This window comes from Lathyrus oleraceus, chromosome 3, assembly GCF_024323335.1.
Source record: "Lathyrus oleraceus cultivar Zhongwan6 chromosome 3, CAAS_Psat_ZW6_1.0, whole genome shotgun sequence".
Classification (NCBI taxonomy): Eukaryota; Viridiplantae; Streptophyta; class Magnoliopsida; order Fabales; family Fabaceae; genus Lathyrus; species Lathyrus oleraceus.
In genome coordinates this window covers 494,135,716-494,151,294 of record NC_066581.1, presented here as the reverse complement: position 1 = coordinate 494,151,294, position 15,579 = coordinate 494,135,716, and positions in this window count along the sequence as shown.

Sequence of the window (15,579 nt, the reverse complement as noted above, 5' to 3'; positions counted from 1 at the left end):
GTTGCCGTAGTTCGGTTAAACTATTCCTGTTGGTTTGTGTTTTTTAAGTGGACGACGTCACTACGCAATCTACCGGATGCTCGACCTTTGGAGACTTACTCGCCTGTAGTAGAAGGAGTGGACGTATCCTTACGAGGGGATAATGTTTGTTTGTGTTTTAGGAATGCTCAAGCAAGAAAGGAAGTCCTATATGAAGGAACCGTGCTACCTTAATTGACATGCAAACGAGACTACGCGGAGTCTAGCAAACCTAGGGGATACAATCACACCACACAAACATATACAACATGAAATAAACACACCAACAAGGGGCTCAAACATCAGGGCTAGGCTTTAGTCGAGGGGTCATATCAACCTCGACAAACAAGCCTCTGTATCGGGGTAAGGTTAGCTCTTAACCTTGCCATTGAGGGGCTAAGGTGAAGCTGATGAAAGGTGAGTGAAGATGAGACTTCACAGCTCTTATCCCTGGTCAGGGAGAGCTTCAGACAAAGGAGCATGGGTTCAGAATGTGGGAACCCTTCTACACTCAAGACTCTGACACAACTGTACATTGTACAAGATCTTGGGTTTGTGTCCCAATGCATCAACACACAGCCGTGTGAGCAGAGGGACGACTCAACAGAATAGCGGGAGATAGATTGCATATCTCTTTGATCCACCAATTGCCTCATTGAGGTCTTTACCTGCTTGGCACAAAAGTAAACAATCACAAACATCGCCTCTTAAGGAGGACTTCAGACAGTTGCCTGGCCAAGTAACAGGCCAGGTCTTCCAGACTACATGAAGATTAGAAGTCCTACCTCAAGTGGTTTAAAAACCAAGCAGCAGCAAGCAAGTTCTTAAAGAACTGTAAGCAACTAAATGTACCTGAAATCAATCAAGTATCATCAGTACTCAGACAGACAAACAATAAACAGCAAATGTTAATCAGTTAATCTGTACAGACAACACAAGTCAATGCACACAAATGCAAGCTATAAGCTCAAGCTCAAGCTTCCAATCCTACAACACAAAGTCAAGTTAGTTTATAAACATCAACCAAACTCAATTCAAATTGCCTTGAAGCAATCTCCTTAAGCATTGTGCATTTCATCCTGAAAATCCAAACCAAATGTGAGAAACTAGACCACTAGGCCAAGCCTAGGGTCCAAAAGGGAGAAAAAATTCTAAACAGAAAGGGATGTTCAACCAAAATCAACTTCTCACAAATAGAAAGCAAATGCAATTGATCCCATACTCATATCATTCACCAATATCATTTCATGACCAAAACAAGTCAAACTAGGTCAAATGCAACATCAAAAGTCCAAACAGAATAACTTCAATCAAAAGCATATCAAAACAACTCCAAAAATCCTCAAATAATTCACACCTAAACAGGACACAATCAACAAGTAGCATGTCAATTTTAAGCTCAATTGGACAAAAGTAACTAGGTCAATGAAAATCAAGAAGTCCAGACACAATTATTCAAGCCAATTCATAGCATCAACACAAGCATTCACTTCAAAAATTCATAAATCAATGAAATCAATTAAGAAATGAATGGGACCAAAACAGGGATGTCCTACAATGTGTCTATAACCAGCATACCAAATTTCACATTCATCCAAAACCATATGAGAATTTCACACAAGATTAACAAACATGTGTCACACAAGGTTGCATAATGAGCCAACAGTGAAGAAAATTATCAATCAAATTGAAAATGCCATAGAAAAATCCAGAAAAATTCACATGTTATCTTAACATATCAATGATCATACATGCAAAATTTCAATCCAATCCAACAATCATAGGTCATGCAAATAAATTCATGAAGTTGACCTAGCTAGGTGTGACACAAATTGTCACACCTAGATTCAAAAAATCATATCTCAATCATCAAGTATCCAAAAATCACAAAATTTACATGGAAATCACCATCAACATGTCCAGAATAAACACAAAAATTTTCATCCATTTCTTTACAAGTATGAGCATTTCATGTTAAAAATGGCAAAACATGCAAAAAATGTACACAAGTCAAAGATCAATAGGCCAGGTCAACATTTTTCCATGCACAACTTATGAAACCATGCCTATAAAAAACTAGAGGGAATTTGGGAGCTATCAAAAAAATCCTCATAATTTTTGGACTAGTCAATATTTTTTTATGAATTTTTAAAGATGTTAAATGAATTGTGTAATATTTATTTAGGTGTTTTATTAATTAAATGAAATCAGTGGCACAATGGTAATATCCGCGTTCCAGACCAAAACACATGCGTTTCATTAACTCGGTGGCATAACGTGAGTGGTGGGATTTTGGCGCTAAACACGTTTCAAAATAAGGCCAGGCGCTCAATGGATCAAACAATGCCAATTTCCAGAAATTCATCATCTTCATCATCGTTTTTCCAGAAATGTGCATGAACACAAGAACATCGAAACTCCACAAAAATTTACAAACGAATAACCGTTGGAACCGTCTCAACATGTACATGATGAATACCTAACTATTTTAACCTAATTCCTAACATACAAACGGGATCGAGCAAAAAAACAAAATGCACATCAAACTTTAAATCGCGATTTCTTCCTCTATAGTTCACTAAATCAAAAACTACCTACATCATTCTACATTGAAAGCACTTCAAAACGCACATAATAATTAAAGGAATGGTAAGATTCGAAAACTTACCAATTGATGAAGGCAGTGGTGATTCTTTGAGCCTTGGCGCGCAACAATCCAAAACAGATGAAGAAGAAGGATAGGGAAGGTGAATGTAGTGCTTAGCTTGATTCAACGTTGCTCCTAGTGGAAGAAAATTCAATTCACCATGGATGAGCACCACTTGAACAGTCGCGGATCTTGAGGTTTCTGGTGATGAATCAATGAAACAGTCCAAGAAGAAGATGATTGGAGATTGAATCAAAAAGAAATTCTCGAATTGATGAAGAATTGAAGGAGTTTGATTCAATTTTGCTTGATGAATGTTCTTGAATTTTTGAGAATTGGAGGGAAAAGTTGTTAGAATTCTTGTGAAATGTGATTCTGATTAGCATTTCAGTTATAATTAGAGCTTTATACTCTTGCTTAATCCACTCTTAATCCTCAATTAACAAAAAATGATGTAATTAGCAACATGTGAAATTTTACAAAGCAAGGGCAAAAATGCCATTTCACACTGGGCCCTGTGACAGCTCATTGACAGCTCACACACTCTCAAAATGACATGTGTGATGTGTTGCAACTTGTCCCATGGTCATTGGTTGTGTATTTTGCATTTTCACTATGCCATTGCAATTTGTATACTTTTCAAGTGCAATTCACAAGTGACTTAACCAAATAATGAACCTCAACATGTTATGACCATTCAAACAATTTTCAAATTGCATTTGTGAGGTGTTGCAAAAATCCCCATTCCAAAATTCTCATTATTTCTCAAGTTGGACCATTTTGCCCCTGGATTTTTAACTGTACACTTGAAAATTGACTTTTTGTATTGACCACTTTTGATGAATTCCAATTATGCACCATGGAAGTATATGTCAAATGGAGTTTGCACATAAAAAGATCACTCAATTTGGACACTCCATGTGGAAGTTATGCCACCTTGATTATGGGTCATTTTTGAAATTGAATGGACCATATCTTGCTAACCACACATGGGAATTTCAAGTTCTTGGACTTTTTGGAATGGTGAGATAAAGATCTTCAACTTTCATGTTGTACAAAATTCCATTTGAAGCTTGTATGATGAAGTTATTTTGGGGAGAAAAACTTTCCATTTTGGGCAGCTGAAATTACAGGTCACCTGCCATTTTAGGAAACTTCTTGTCTGACCTCCAAATCTTCAACCTTGGTCTTTGGTATGTCAAATGAGACTTGTATGGACATGAATGAGGCCTTTCAAACCATCTCACACCTTCCAATCCATAGAATCAGGCACAGTTGACCACAGTTGACTTTCTATGGTTCCAGCTGAACTTTAGCTTGACTGATGACTTCTGAGCATCCAATCTTGGGCCAAACCACTTCAAAATGATCCATAGACCATATGAACTTGATAAATCCACCCTGGGGCTTTGTTCCAATGAAAATAGCACATGCTTGCTTGCTCAACTAAATCTCCTGACCAGTTGACCTAATCTTGTCAGTGGGCTTGCACTTGGGGAAAGGACAATGCAATGTTATGCAATGGACTATGTTATGTTAATGACCTAATATGAAAATGAATGTACAAAAGGTAGGGTGCAAATTTGAGGTGCTACAGCTGCCCCTATTCAATCAACTGGGAACCCGAATGGATGAGAGCAACGGCTGTCAGACTTTCAGGGTAAATAGGGATTGAATACCAAGTACCGTAGAAATTTGCACACTGCTGGGAAATCTTTTTTGTTTTCTTCTTTCTTTTCAGGGGTACAGCACATCCAGACATCGACACACGATGAATGTGAACAGAAATCATCTCAACTAGATGCCAACGGACAACTAGGAAACACTCAACGTTTACCAAAACCAACGGAGAGGTAACTCAACTCTACTGGGGATAACCAGGAAAGGATACAACCATACGTCAGCGGACGTAATGGGGAAAAACTCAACGTTTACCAAAACCAACGGAGAGGTAACCAGACATCATAGGATGAATGGGAACAGAAATCATCTCAACTAGATGCCAACGGACAACTAGGAAACACTCAATGTTTACCAAAACCAACGGAGAGGTAACTCAACTCTACTGGGGATAACCAGGAAAGGATACAACCATACGTCAGCGGACGAAATGGGGAAAAACTCAACGTTTACCAAGACCAACGGAGAGGTAACCAATCATTAACGAATGACTGGAAAGATAGTGATACAACCATACGTCAGCGGACGTAATGAGAAAAACTCAACGTTTACCAAGACCAACGGAGAGGTAACCAATCATTAATGAATGACTGGAAGGATAGTGATACAACCATACGTCAGCGGACGAAATGGGAAAAACTCAACGTTTACCAAAACCAACGGAGAGGTAGAAAACTCAACCAGACGTCATAGGACGAAAGGGAAAAACTCAACGTTTACCAAAACCAACGGAGAGGTAGAAAACTCAACCAGACGTCATAGGACGAAAGGGACACTCAACGTTTATCGACACCAACGGAGAAGGAGAAAACTCAGCCAGACGTCATAGGACGAAAGGGAGACTCAACGTTTATCGACACCAACGGAGAAGGAGAAAACTCAGCCAGACGTCATAGGACGAAAGGGAGACTCAACGTTTATCGACACCAACGGAGAAGGAGAAAACTCAGCCAGACGTCATAGGACGAAAGGGAGACCACAACCGGACACCAAATAGGACGTCTACTAGGGATTCTGGCTGGGAAATCAACCAGACATTAATGAATGACTGGGAATAGGGTATACAATCAGACGTCATCGGACGAATGAGAAAAACACAACGTTTATCGAAACCAACGGGGAGGTAAATCCACTTGGGGAAGGGATACAACTAGACATCATAGGATGAATAGGAAAAACTCGACGTTTATCGACACCAACGGAGAGGAGGAACAACTCTGAGGGGAATCAACAGTCATTAATGAATGATCTGTGAGGGGTAAACAACTAGACGTCATCGGACGACTAGGAAAAACTCGACGTTTATCGACACCAACGGAGAGGAGGATTCTTCTGGGGACGACCCTGTGGGGAAAGATATCAACTATACGCCAACGGACGCATAGGAAAAACTCGACGTTTATCGACACCAACGGAGAAGGAGGACTCTTCTGGGGAGAGAAGGACGCAACCAAATCATCAACGGATGATAGGGAAAAACTCGACGTTTATCGACACCAACGGAGAGGAGGAATCTTCTGACTAGGGAAGGAAGGACGACGTTACGAACATCGAAAGATGATATTTACCGACATCAAAGAAGACCAGACACTACGCATGACTGGGAAAGCACCGAAAGATGGTGTTTACCGACACCAAAGAATACTAGACACTACGCACGACTGGAAATCACCGAAAGATGGTGTTTACCGACACCAAAGAAACAACACACGCGGGTGCTGACAGGACACTGGCATCTACATGTGTCAAGGCAAGGCTAAAACACTTGCAGGGGATCTCACTGGGGATCAAGGTCACAACAGCGAGCAAACAGGAAGGAACACCAAGGATACCGGGTTGTAGGTATGAAAAAGGTGATCGACCAAAGCGTGAATTGGTTTGTTTTCCAAAACACTCATCATCCTGGAGAGGGCTAGAAAAGCAATCTTGTTAGAGGATGGACATTCGATTCCACAGGGAATACGAATCTTACTCGACTGGGGAGGACGACTTCGACCCAAGAGCGCATGAGACATATTATCTATAGCCGTCAAAACGTAGATAATACACTCGCATGGAAGATTATCCATAACCGGGTTGCAGGTTGTTAGATGGATAAACGACCGACATCATCCTGAAGAGAGCGAAAGCAAACTTGTTAAAGGATGGATATTCGATTCCACAAGGAATACGAATCTTACTCTGCTGGAGAAAACAATCAAAAGACTGACCAGAGAGTGCATGAGATATATTATCTATAGCCGTCAAAACGTAGATAATAACCTCGCATGGAAGATTATCCATAACCGGGTTGTAGGTTGTTAGATGGATAAACGACCGAAAAGAAAGGCATCAGGGTACCAGGACTAGGTATGCAAAAGCTGACCAATCAAAAGAGGATAAAATTGCTAACTCGGAGCAAATACCCAAAAGAAAGGGAAGACCCACTGGGGACAATACTGCTTGATCAAGGCAAGTATCCAGAGGGGAAAAGAATATCAATACCGCAAACTGGATACTGATAACTGCAAAGAGGGGATTACATCTACCGGTTAGTAGGCAGAAAACCACGGAAAAGTAACCGTCATCAACTAGGATGAGCACAGAGGGTTAACTTCACCAAGGGGAGAACGTGGGATTTTACAACTACCAGCTTGTAGGTAGAAAACCACAAAGATAGGACTTACAACTACCGGTTTGCAGGTAGAGGCCAAAAATCCGCCAACAACCACAAAGGTTACCTCTGTTAGGGGATGAAAGTGGGATTTTACAACTACCGGCTTGTAGGTAGAAAACCACAAAGATAGGACTTACAACTACCGGTTTGTAGGTAGAGGCCCACAAACAGTCAACGGGGAGCCAATTCAGGATCAATCCCAAAAGGCAGACTGAAACAAGACTCATCCTAATGAGGAAAGAACTCAATAGGGAAACCCGTCCCGTGAGGGAGGGAACGGAAACTGTAACACCCCGATAATAATATGATAATTATTTAAATTAAGTTAATAATATATTTATTAATTTAATTAGATAATTGGATTATTATTATTATTTTGGAATTATTGAATTATTATTATTATTGGGATAATAATATAAAGTGGAAAATATATAAGTGTGAAATAAGGAAAAAAAGTCTCATTTGGAAAAGAAAGTTTTCACGTGAAACAGAGAAGCGATTGAGAAAGTGGAGAAAGGGCAAAGAGGCAGAGCAAGAGGAAGAAGATTGGAAAAGAGAAAATCTTGGAGATTAGAGATTGCCGGATTAACTCAGGTAAGGGGGGTTTATCGTCGTTTAATGGGTATTATGGGTTAGCATGTAATGGGTAGTGATAAACCGTTGAAATGACCCTAATTGGGATTGTGAACGCTGAAAATTACGTTGGATAAACTGTGTTAAAAACTGAAATTGAACCTGTATTTGAGTGAGTTGTAAATTCCCGAACGTGTAGCTTTTTACGGAATTGGAATCGGAGGTCCGGAAGTCCTCCAACGGCGGAAAATGCGGAGAATTCTGCATTCTGCTTTGTGTTAGCGCAGGAACAGCTTTCTGTCTTGCGTTAACCGGTTAACCCAGGGTGTTAACCGGTTAACACTGTTATGAACTGTGAAAATGTGTTGTTTTGCTTGCGTTAACCGGTTAACCCAGGGCGTTAACCGGTTAACACTGTTAAGTTTTGGGCAGGAAGCGTGTTTGTGCTGCGTTAACCGGTTAACCCAGGGCGTTAACCGGTTAACGCTGTTGCAGAGTGGAAAAAAATTATTATTTAAAGATGGTATGCTTATTTGAGGGTTGGCCTATGTTGGCATATGATGTAATAGGGATTAATTCCCGCTGTTTGAACAATGTAGGTATTAGTAGAGAGTGCTAATACTGTGATTAATCATTTGACATAATATGATGTTTTGATGCATGTGTTGATGATGTGTGATGGTATGCATAATGTTGTGAATGTATATATTATGCATGTGTTTGTGAATGGACTGTTTTATGGCTTAGAGTGTGAGCATAGGTCCATTGTGGATATTGTGGTTGATGTTGCATTGCTAGGTGATTAGCACGCATATTGTGGCCTTTATGGTGGTAGCTAATTCCCATGGTGAGGAATTAGTGAGTTAGTCGTTACGGACTGTTGTTGATGTTTGCATGCTAGGTGATTAGCGTGCATAGCATGGCCCATTTGGGGTGGTAGCTAATTCCCATGGTGAGGAATTAGTGAGTGAGTCACTAGGTCTCAAATGAGTGAGACTAGTGGGCTTGGTAGCCGTGCCTGGATTTGGACGGTGAGGTTGAACTTTATGTTCACGAAGAGTCGGTACCGCATGCATGGAGTCTCATTGCATAATATATGTATGGCGTATAATATGAATGGATGTATTCCAATATTATACGTGTATTTGTGTTGATATTAAGTATGAATATGAGTTGTATTGGTATGGAGTATGATATTTGAGTTGATGTGCCGTTACTGAATGTGTGATACGATTAGGGTGATTAATGTGTTAAATTACTTAACATGACATTATATTCTATAATGCTTATTATATCGATTGAGGAACTCACCCTTACAACTATTTTTCAGGTAACGAGCAGTGATTGAGTAGAAGCTAATGCTTGGAGTCTAGTGTAGTCTCCTTAGTGGGTCATGCTCTGATAGATGTAACATCGGGAGGGAACATTTTAATTGTGTTGTTGATGTTTGTTGAACCAGTTTACATGTAGTATGTTACATGTTTTGAATGATCGATTTGATCTCTATCCGCTGCGTATTGTGCAATACTTTATGTTTTGAGTTAAATAATGAGCATGACTAAATAGTATGACGAATGGTGCGAAAGAAATGTGTGACACCCTTAATTGCATGATTACTCTGATTTATATGTTGTTATTTTAATTAAATATTTGGGGTATTTTAGAAGGGTGTTACATTAGTGGTATCAGAGCATAGTCGGTCGAGTCGAGTCGTAATTATTTTGTTTCCCCTGTACGGGATAGGTGTTGTGTAACCCTATCAGTACTTATTGTTTTAGCTTGTTGGGTTTTCAGAATAGAAATGGCTGGAAGAGGTAGAGATGATGCTGCGATTGCTGAGGCTCTGGGTATGCTAGCTGGAGTACTTGGAGGAAATCCGAATGTTGTGGGAATGGGAGCTGCTCGTCAACTGAGTGAGTTCCAGAAGAATAATCCTCCAATGTTCAAGGGAGCATACGATCCAGATGGTGCTCAGAAGTGGTTAAAAGAGATTGAGAGGATCTTCCGAGTGACGGAGTGTGCCGATAACCAGAAGGTCAGGTTCGGTACGCATATGCTGTCAGAGGAAGCTGATGATTGGTGGGTTGCTACCCGCACGGAGTTGGAATCTGCTGGGAATGCTGAGATCACTTGGGTTGTGTTCAGAGAGAGATTCCTGAGGAAGTACTTTCCAGAAGATGTCAGAGGAAAGAAAGAGATAGAGTTCTTGGAGTTGAAGCAGGGTAACAAGTCTGTTACTGAGTATGCTGCTAAGTTCACAGAGCTGTCGAAGTATTACACTCCCTATAATGAGGCTGCGGGAGAATTTTCGAAATGTGTGAAGTTTGAGAACGGGTTACGTCCCGAGATCAAGCAGGCTATTGGGTATCAGTGGATTAGGGTGTTTTTTGATTTGGTTGACTGTTGCAGGATTTTTGAACAGGATTCCAAAGCCAGAGCAGAGAGCTATCAGCAAAGGGTTGATAGGAAAGGCAAGGATCAGAATGATCGTGGAAAACCGTATGCAGCTGGCAAAGGTTTTCAGAAGCAGAGTGGGATGAAGAGGCCTAGTGGGGGAGACTCCGGTGCCCCTGCTAAGTGTTACAGATGTGGTCAGGCTGGACATCGTATCCATGAGTGTACCAGTAATGAGAAGAAGTGTTTTAAGTGTGGAAAAGGTGGTCACTTGGCTGCAGAGTGCCGGTTGAAGACTGTGACTTGTTTCAACTATGGAGAGGTGGGTCATATCAGTCCACAGTGTCCTAAGCCGAAGAGAGAGAACCAGTCGGGAGGCAAGGTCTTTGCTTTATCGGGTTCTGAGACTTTTGCAGATGATCGTTTGATTCGAGGTACGTGTTATATTAATGGCTTTCCTCTTGTAGCTATTATTGACACAGGTGCGACTCATTCCTTTATATCTTTGGATTGTGCTGTGAAACTTAAGTTAGAGATATCTGAGATGCATGGAAGTATGGTGATTGATACTCCTGCGAAGGGTTCAGTGACTACTACTTCAGTTTGTTTGAATTGTCCTTTGAGTATTTTTGGTAGAGACTTTGGGATAGACCTTGTGTGTTTTCCATTAGTGCAGATTGATGTTATCTTGGGTATGAACTGGTTGGTGTTTAACCGAGTTTCTATCAACTGTTTTGATAAGACTGTAATTTTTCCTGAGATTGAGGAAGGAAAGAGTTTGTTTCTATCAGCGAGGCAGGTGAATGAGGCAGTAGCAGATGGGGCAGAGTTGTTTATGCTGTTAGCGACTTTGGAGGCTAAAGATAAACTGACGATTGGTGATCTAGCTGTAGTGTGTGATTTTCCTGATGTGTTTCCAGAAGAAGTGAATGAATTACCGCCAGAGCGTGAAGTTGAGTTCTCGATTGATTTGGTACCTGGTACTAGACCGATATCGATGGCTCCGTACCGTATGTCTGCTATTGAGTTAACTGAATTGAAGAGTCAGTTGGAAGATCTGTTGGATAAGAAATTTATTCGTCCGAGTGTGTCACCGTGGGGTGCACCCGTGTTATTGGTTAAGAAGAAAGAAGGTACTATGAGGCTGTGTGTGGACTACAGGCAACTGAATAAAGTGACGATCAAGAATCGGTATCCTTTGCCGAGGATTGATGATTTGATGGATCAGTTGGTTGGTGCGAGTGTGTTCAGCAAGATAGATTTGAGATCGGGATATCATCAGATACGTGTGAAAACTGAGGATATTCAGAAGACTGCTTTCAGAACAAGGTATGGACATTATGAGTATTCTGTAATGCCTTTTGGTGTGACTAATGTGCCTGGAGTGTTTATGGAGTATATGAATAGGATTTTCCATCCGTACCTAGATCAGTTTGTTGTGGTGTTTATTGACGATATTTTGGTGTATTCGAAATCGGAAGAAGAGCATGTTGAACATTTGAGAGTGGTTTTAGAAGTTCTACGAGAAAAGAAGTTATTTGCTAAACTGTCGAAATGTGAATTTTGGTTAGAAGAGGTTAGTTTTCTTGGTCATGTGATTTCGAGAGGTGGTGTTGCTGTTGATCCTTCTAAGATAGAAGCGGTATCTAAGTGGGAAGCTCCGAAGTCAGTTTCTGAGATAAGGAGTTTTCTTGGTTTGGCTGGTTATTATAGGAAATTCATTGAGGGATTTTCTAAGTTGGCGTTACCGTTGACGATGTTGACTAGAAAGGGGCAAGCATTTGTTTGGGACTTAAAATGTGAAGAAGGTTTCCAAGAGTTAAAGAGAAGGTTGACTATTGCTCATATTCTGATATTACCGAGTCCGTCGGAACCATTTGAAGTTTACTGTGATGCTTCATTGTTGGGTTTGGGTGGTGTGTTGATGCAGAATAAGCAGGTTATAGCTTATGCTTCGAGACAACTGAGGGTTCATGAGAGGAACTACCCGACACACGATTTAGAGTTGGCAGCTGTGGTATTTGTTCTGAAGTTATGGAGGCATTACTTGTACGGTTCAAGATTTGAGGTTTTCAGTGACCATAAGAGTTTAAAGTATTTGTTTGATCAGAAAGAGCTGAATATGAGACAGAGGAGATGGTTAGAGTTTCTGAAGGATTATGACTTTGGTCTGAATTACCATCCGGGTAAAGCAAACGTAGTGGCTGATGCATTGAGTCGGAAATCATTGCATATGTCTATGTTAATGGTTAAAGAATTGGATTTAATTGAGCAGTTTAGAGACTTGAGTTTGGTGTGTGAGAGTACTCAAAATAGTGTTAAATTGGGAATGTTGAAGTTAACGAGTGGTATTCTGGATGAGATTAGAGAGAGTCAGAAATCCGATGTACTTTTGGTGGATAAGTTGACTCTAGTGAATCAAGGTCAAGGTGGTGAATTCAGAGTTGATGAGAATGGTGTTTTGAAATTTGGCAATCGGGTGTGTATTCCGGATGTTACCGAGCTTAAGAAGAGTATTCTTGAGGAAGGACATCGTAGTGGCCTGAGTATTCATCCTGGAGCTACGAAGATGTATCATGATTTGAAAAAGTTATTTTGGTGGCCGGGAATGAAAAGAGAAATTGCGAGTTTTGTTTATTCCTGTTTGACTTGTCAGAAGTCGAAAATTGAGCATCAGAAGCCGTCTGGGCTAATGCAACCGTTGGCTATTCCAAAGTGGAAGTGGGATAGTATCAGTATGGATTTTGTTTCGGGTTTACCGAGGACGATTAAGAATTTTGAATCTATTTGGGTGATTGTTGACAGATTGACGAAATCGGCTCATTTCATTCCGATCAGAATGGATTATCCGTTAGAGAGATTAGCTGAGTTGTATATTGAGAAAATTGTAAGTTTGCATGGTATTCCGTCGAGTATTGTTTCGGACAGAGACCCGAGATTTACATCGAAGTTCTGGGAAGGTTTGCAGAAGGCTTTGGGAACTAAGCTGAGATTGAGTTCTGCATATCATCCGCAGACTGATGGTCAGACTGAGAGGACGATTCAGTCATTAGAGGATCTTTTGAGAGCTTGTGTTTTGGAAAAGGGAGGTGCTTGGGATTGTTATTTGCCTTTGATTGAGTTTACCTACAACAATAGTTTTCATTCGAGCATTGGTATGGCACCGTTTGAAGCTTTGTATGGTAGGAGATGTCGGACACCTTTGTGTTGGTATGAGTCCGGTGAGAGTGCTGTGGTTGGACCGGAGATTGTTCAACAGACTACGGAAAAGATTAAGATGATTCAGGAGAAGATGAGGATTGCTCAGAGTCGTCAGAAGAGTTATCATGACAAGAGGAGGAAGTCACTTGAGTTCCAAGAGGGAGATCATGTGTTTCTTCGTGTCACTCCGATAACTGGTGTTGGTCGAGCTTTGAAGTCGAAGAAGTTGACACCTCGATTTATTGGTCCTTATCAGATTTTGGAGAGGATAGGGGAGGTAGCCTATCGTATCGCTTTACCGCCGTCGCTTGCGAATTTGCATGAGGCTTTTCATGTGTCTCAGCTGAGGAGGTACATTCATGATCCGTCGCATGTAGTCCAAATAGATGATGTACAGGTGAGAGATAACCTGACTGTTGAAACATCACCTATGAGGATTGAGGATCGAGAGTTGAAGCAGTTGCGGGGTAAAGAGATTGCCTTGGTGAAGGTAGCTTGGGGAGGACCAGCAGGTGGCAATGTGACTTGGGAACTGGAGAGTCAGATGAAGGAGTCTTATCCGGAGTTATTCGCTTGAGGTATGTTTTCGAGGACGAAAACTCTTTTAGTGGGGGAGAGTTGTAACACCCCGATAATAATATGATAATTATTTAAATTAAGTTAATAATATATTTATTAATTTAATTAGATAATTGGATTATTATTATTATTTTGGAATTATTGAATTATTATTATTATTGGGATAATAATATAAAGTGGAAAATATATAAGTGTGAAATAAGGAAAAAGAGTCTCATTTGGAAAAGAAAGTTTTCACGTGAAACAGAGAAGCGATTGAGAAAGTGGAGAAAGGGCAAAGAGGCAAAGCAAGAGGAAGAAGATTGGAAAAGAGAAAAGCTTGGAGATTAGAGATTGCCGGATTAACTCAGGTAAGGGGGGTTTATCGTCGTTTAATGGGTATTATGGGTTAGCATGTAATGGGTAGTGATAAACCGTTGAAATGACCCTAATTGGGATTGTGAACGCTGAAAATTACGTTGGATAAACTGTGTTAAAAACTGAAATTGAACCTGTATTTGAGTGAGTTGTAAATTCCCGAACGTGTAGCTTTTTACGGAATTGGAATCGGAGGTCCGGAAGTCCTCCAACGGCGGAAAATGCGGAGAATTCTGCATTCTGCTTTGTGTTAGCGCAGGAACAGCTTTCTGTCTTGCGTTAACCGATTAACCCAGGGTGTTAACCGGTTAACACTGTTATGAACTGTGAAAATGTGTTGTTTTGCTTGCGTTAACCGGTTAACCCAAGGCGTTAACCGGTTAACACTGTTAAGTTTTGGGCAGGAAGCGTGTTTGTGCTGCGTTAACCGGTTAACCCAGGGCGTTAACCGGTTAACGCTGTTGCAGAGTGGAAAAAAATTATTATTTAAAGATGGTATGCTTATTTGAGGGTTGGCCTATGTTGGCATATGATGTAATAGGGATTAATTCCCGCTGTTTGAACAATGTAGGTATTAGTAGAGAGTGCTAATACTGTGATTAATCATTTGACATAATATGATGTTTTGATGCATGTGTTGATGATGTGTGATGGTATGCATAATATTGTGAATGTATATATTATGCATGTGTTTGTGAATGGACTATTTTATGGCTTAGAGTGTGAGCATAGGTCCATTGTGGATATTGTGGTTGATGTTGCATTGCTAGGTGATTAGCACGCATATTGTGGCCTTTATGGTGGTAGCTAATTCCCATGGTGAGGAATTAGTGAGTTAGTCGTTACGGACTGTTGTTGATGTTTGCATGCTAGGTGATTAGCGTGCATAGCATGGCCCATTTGGGGTGGTAGCTAATTCCCATGGTGAGGAATTAGTGAGTGAGTCACTAGGTCTCAAATGAGTGAGACTAGTGGGCTTGGTAGCCGTGCCTGGATTTGGACGGTGAGGTTGAACTTTATGTTCACGAAGAGTCGGTACCGCATGCATGGAGTCTCATTGCATAATATATGTATGGCGTATAATATGAATGGATGTATTCCAATATTATACGTGTATTTGTGTTGATATTAAGTATGAATATGAGTTGTATTGGTATGGAGTATGATATTTGAGTTGATGTGCCGTTACTGAATGTGTGATACGATTAGGGTGATTAATGTGTTAAATTACTTAACATGACATTATATTCTATAATGCTTATTATATCGATTGAGGAACTCACCCTTACAACTATTTTTCAGGTAACGAGCAGTGATTGAGTAGAAGCTAATGCTTGGAGTCTAGTGTAGTCTCCTTAGTGGGTCATGCTCTGATAGATGTAACATCGGGAGGGAACATTTTAATTGTGTTGTTGATGTTTGTTGAACCAGTTTACATGTAGTATGTTACATGTTTTGAATGATCGATTTGATC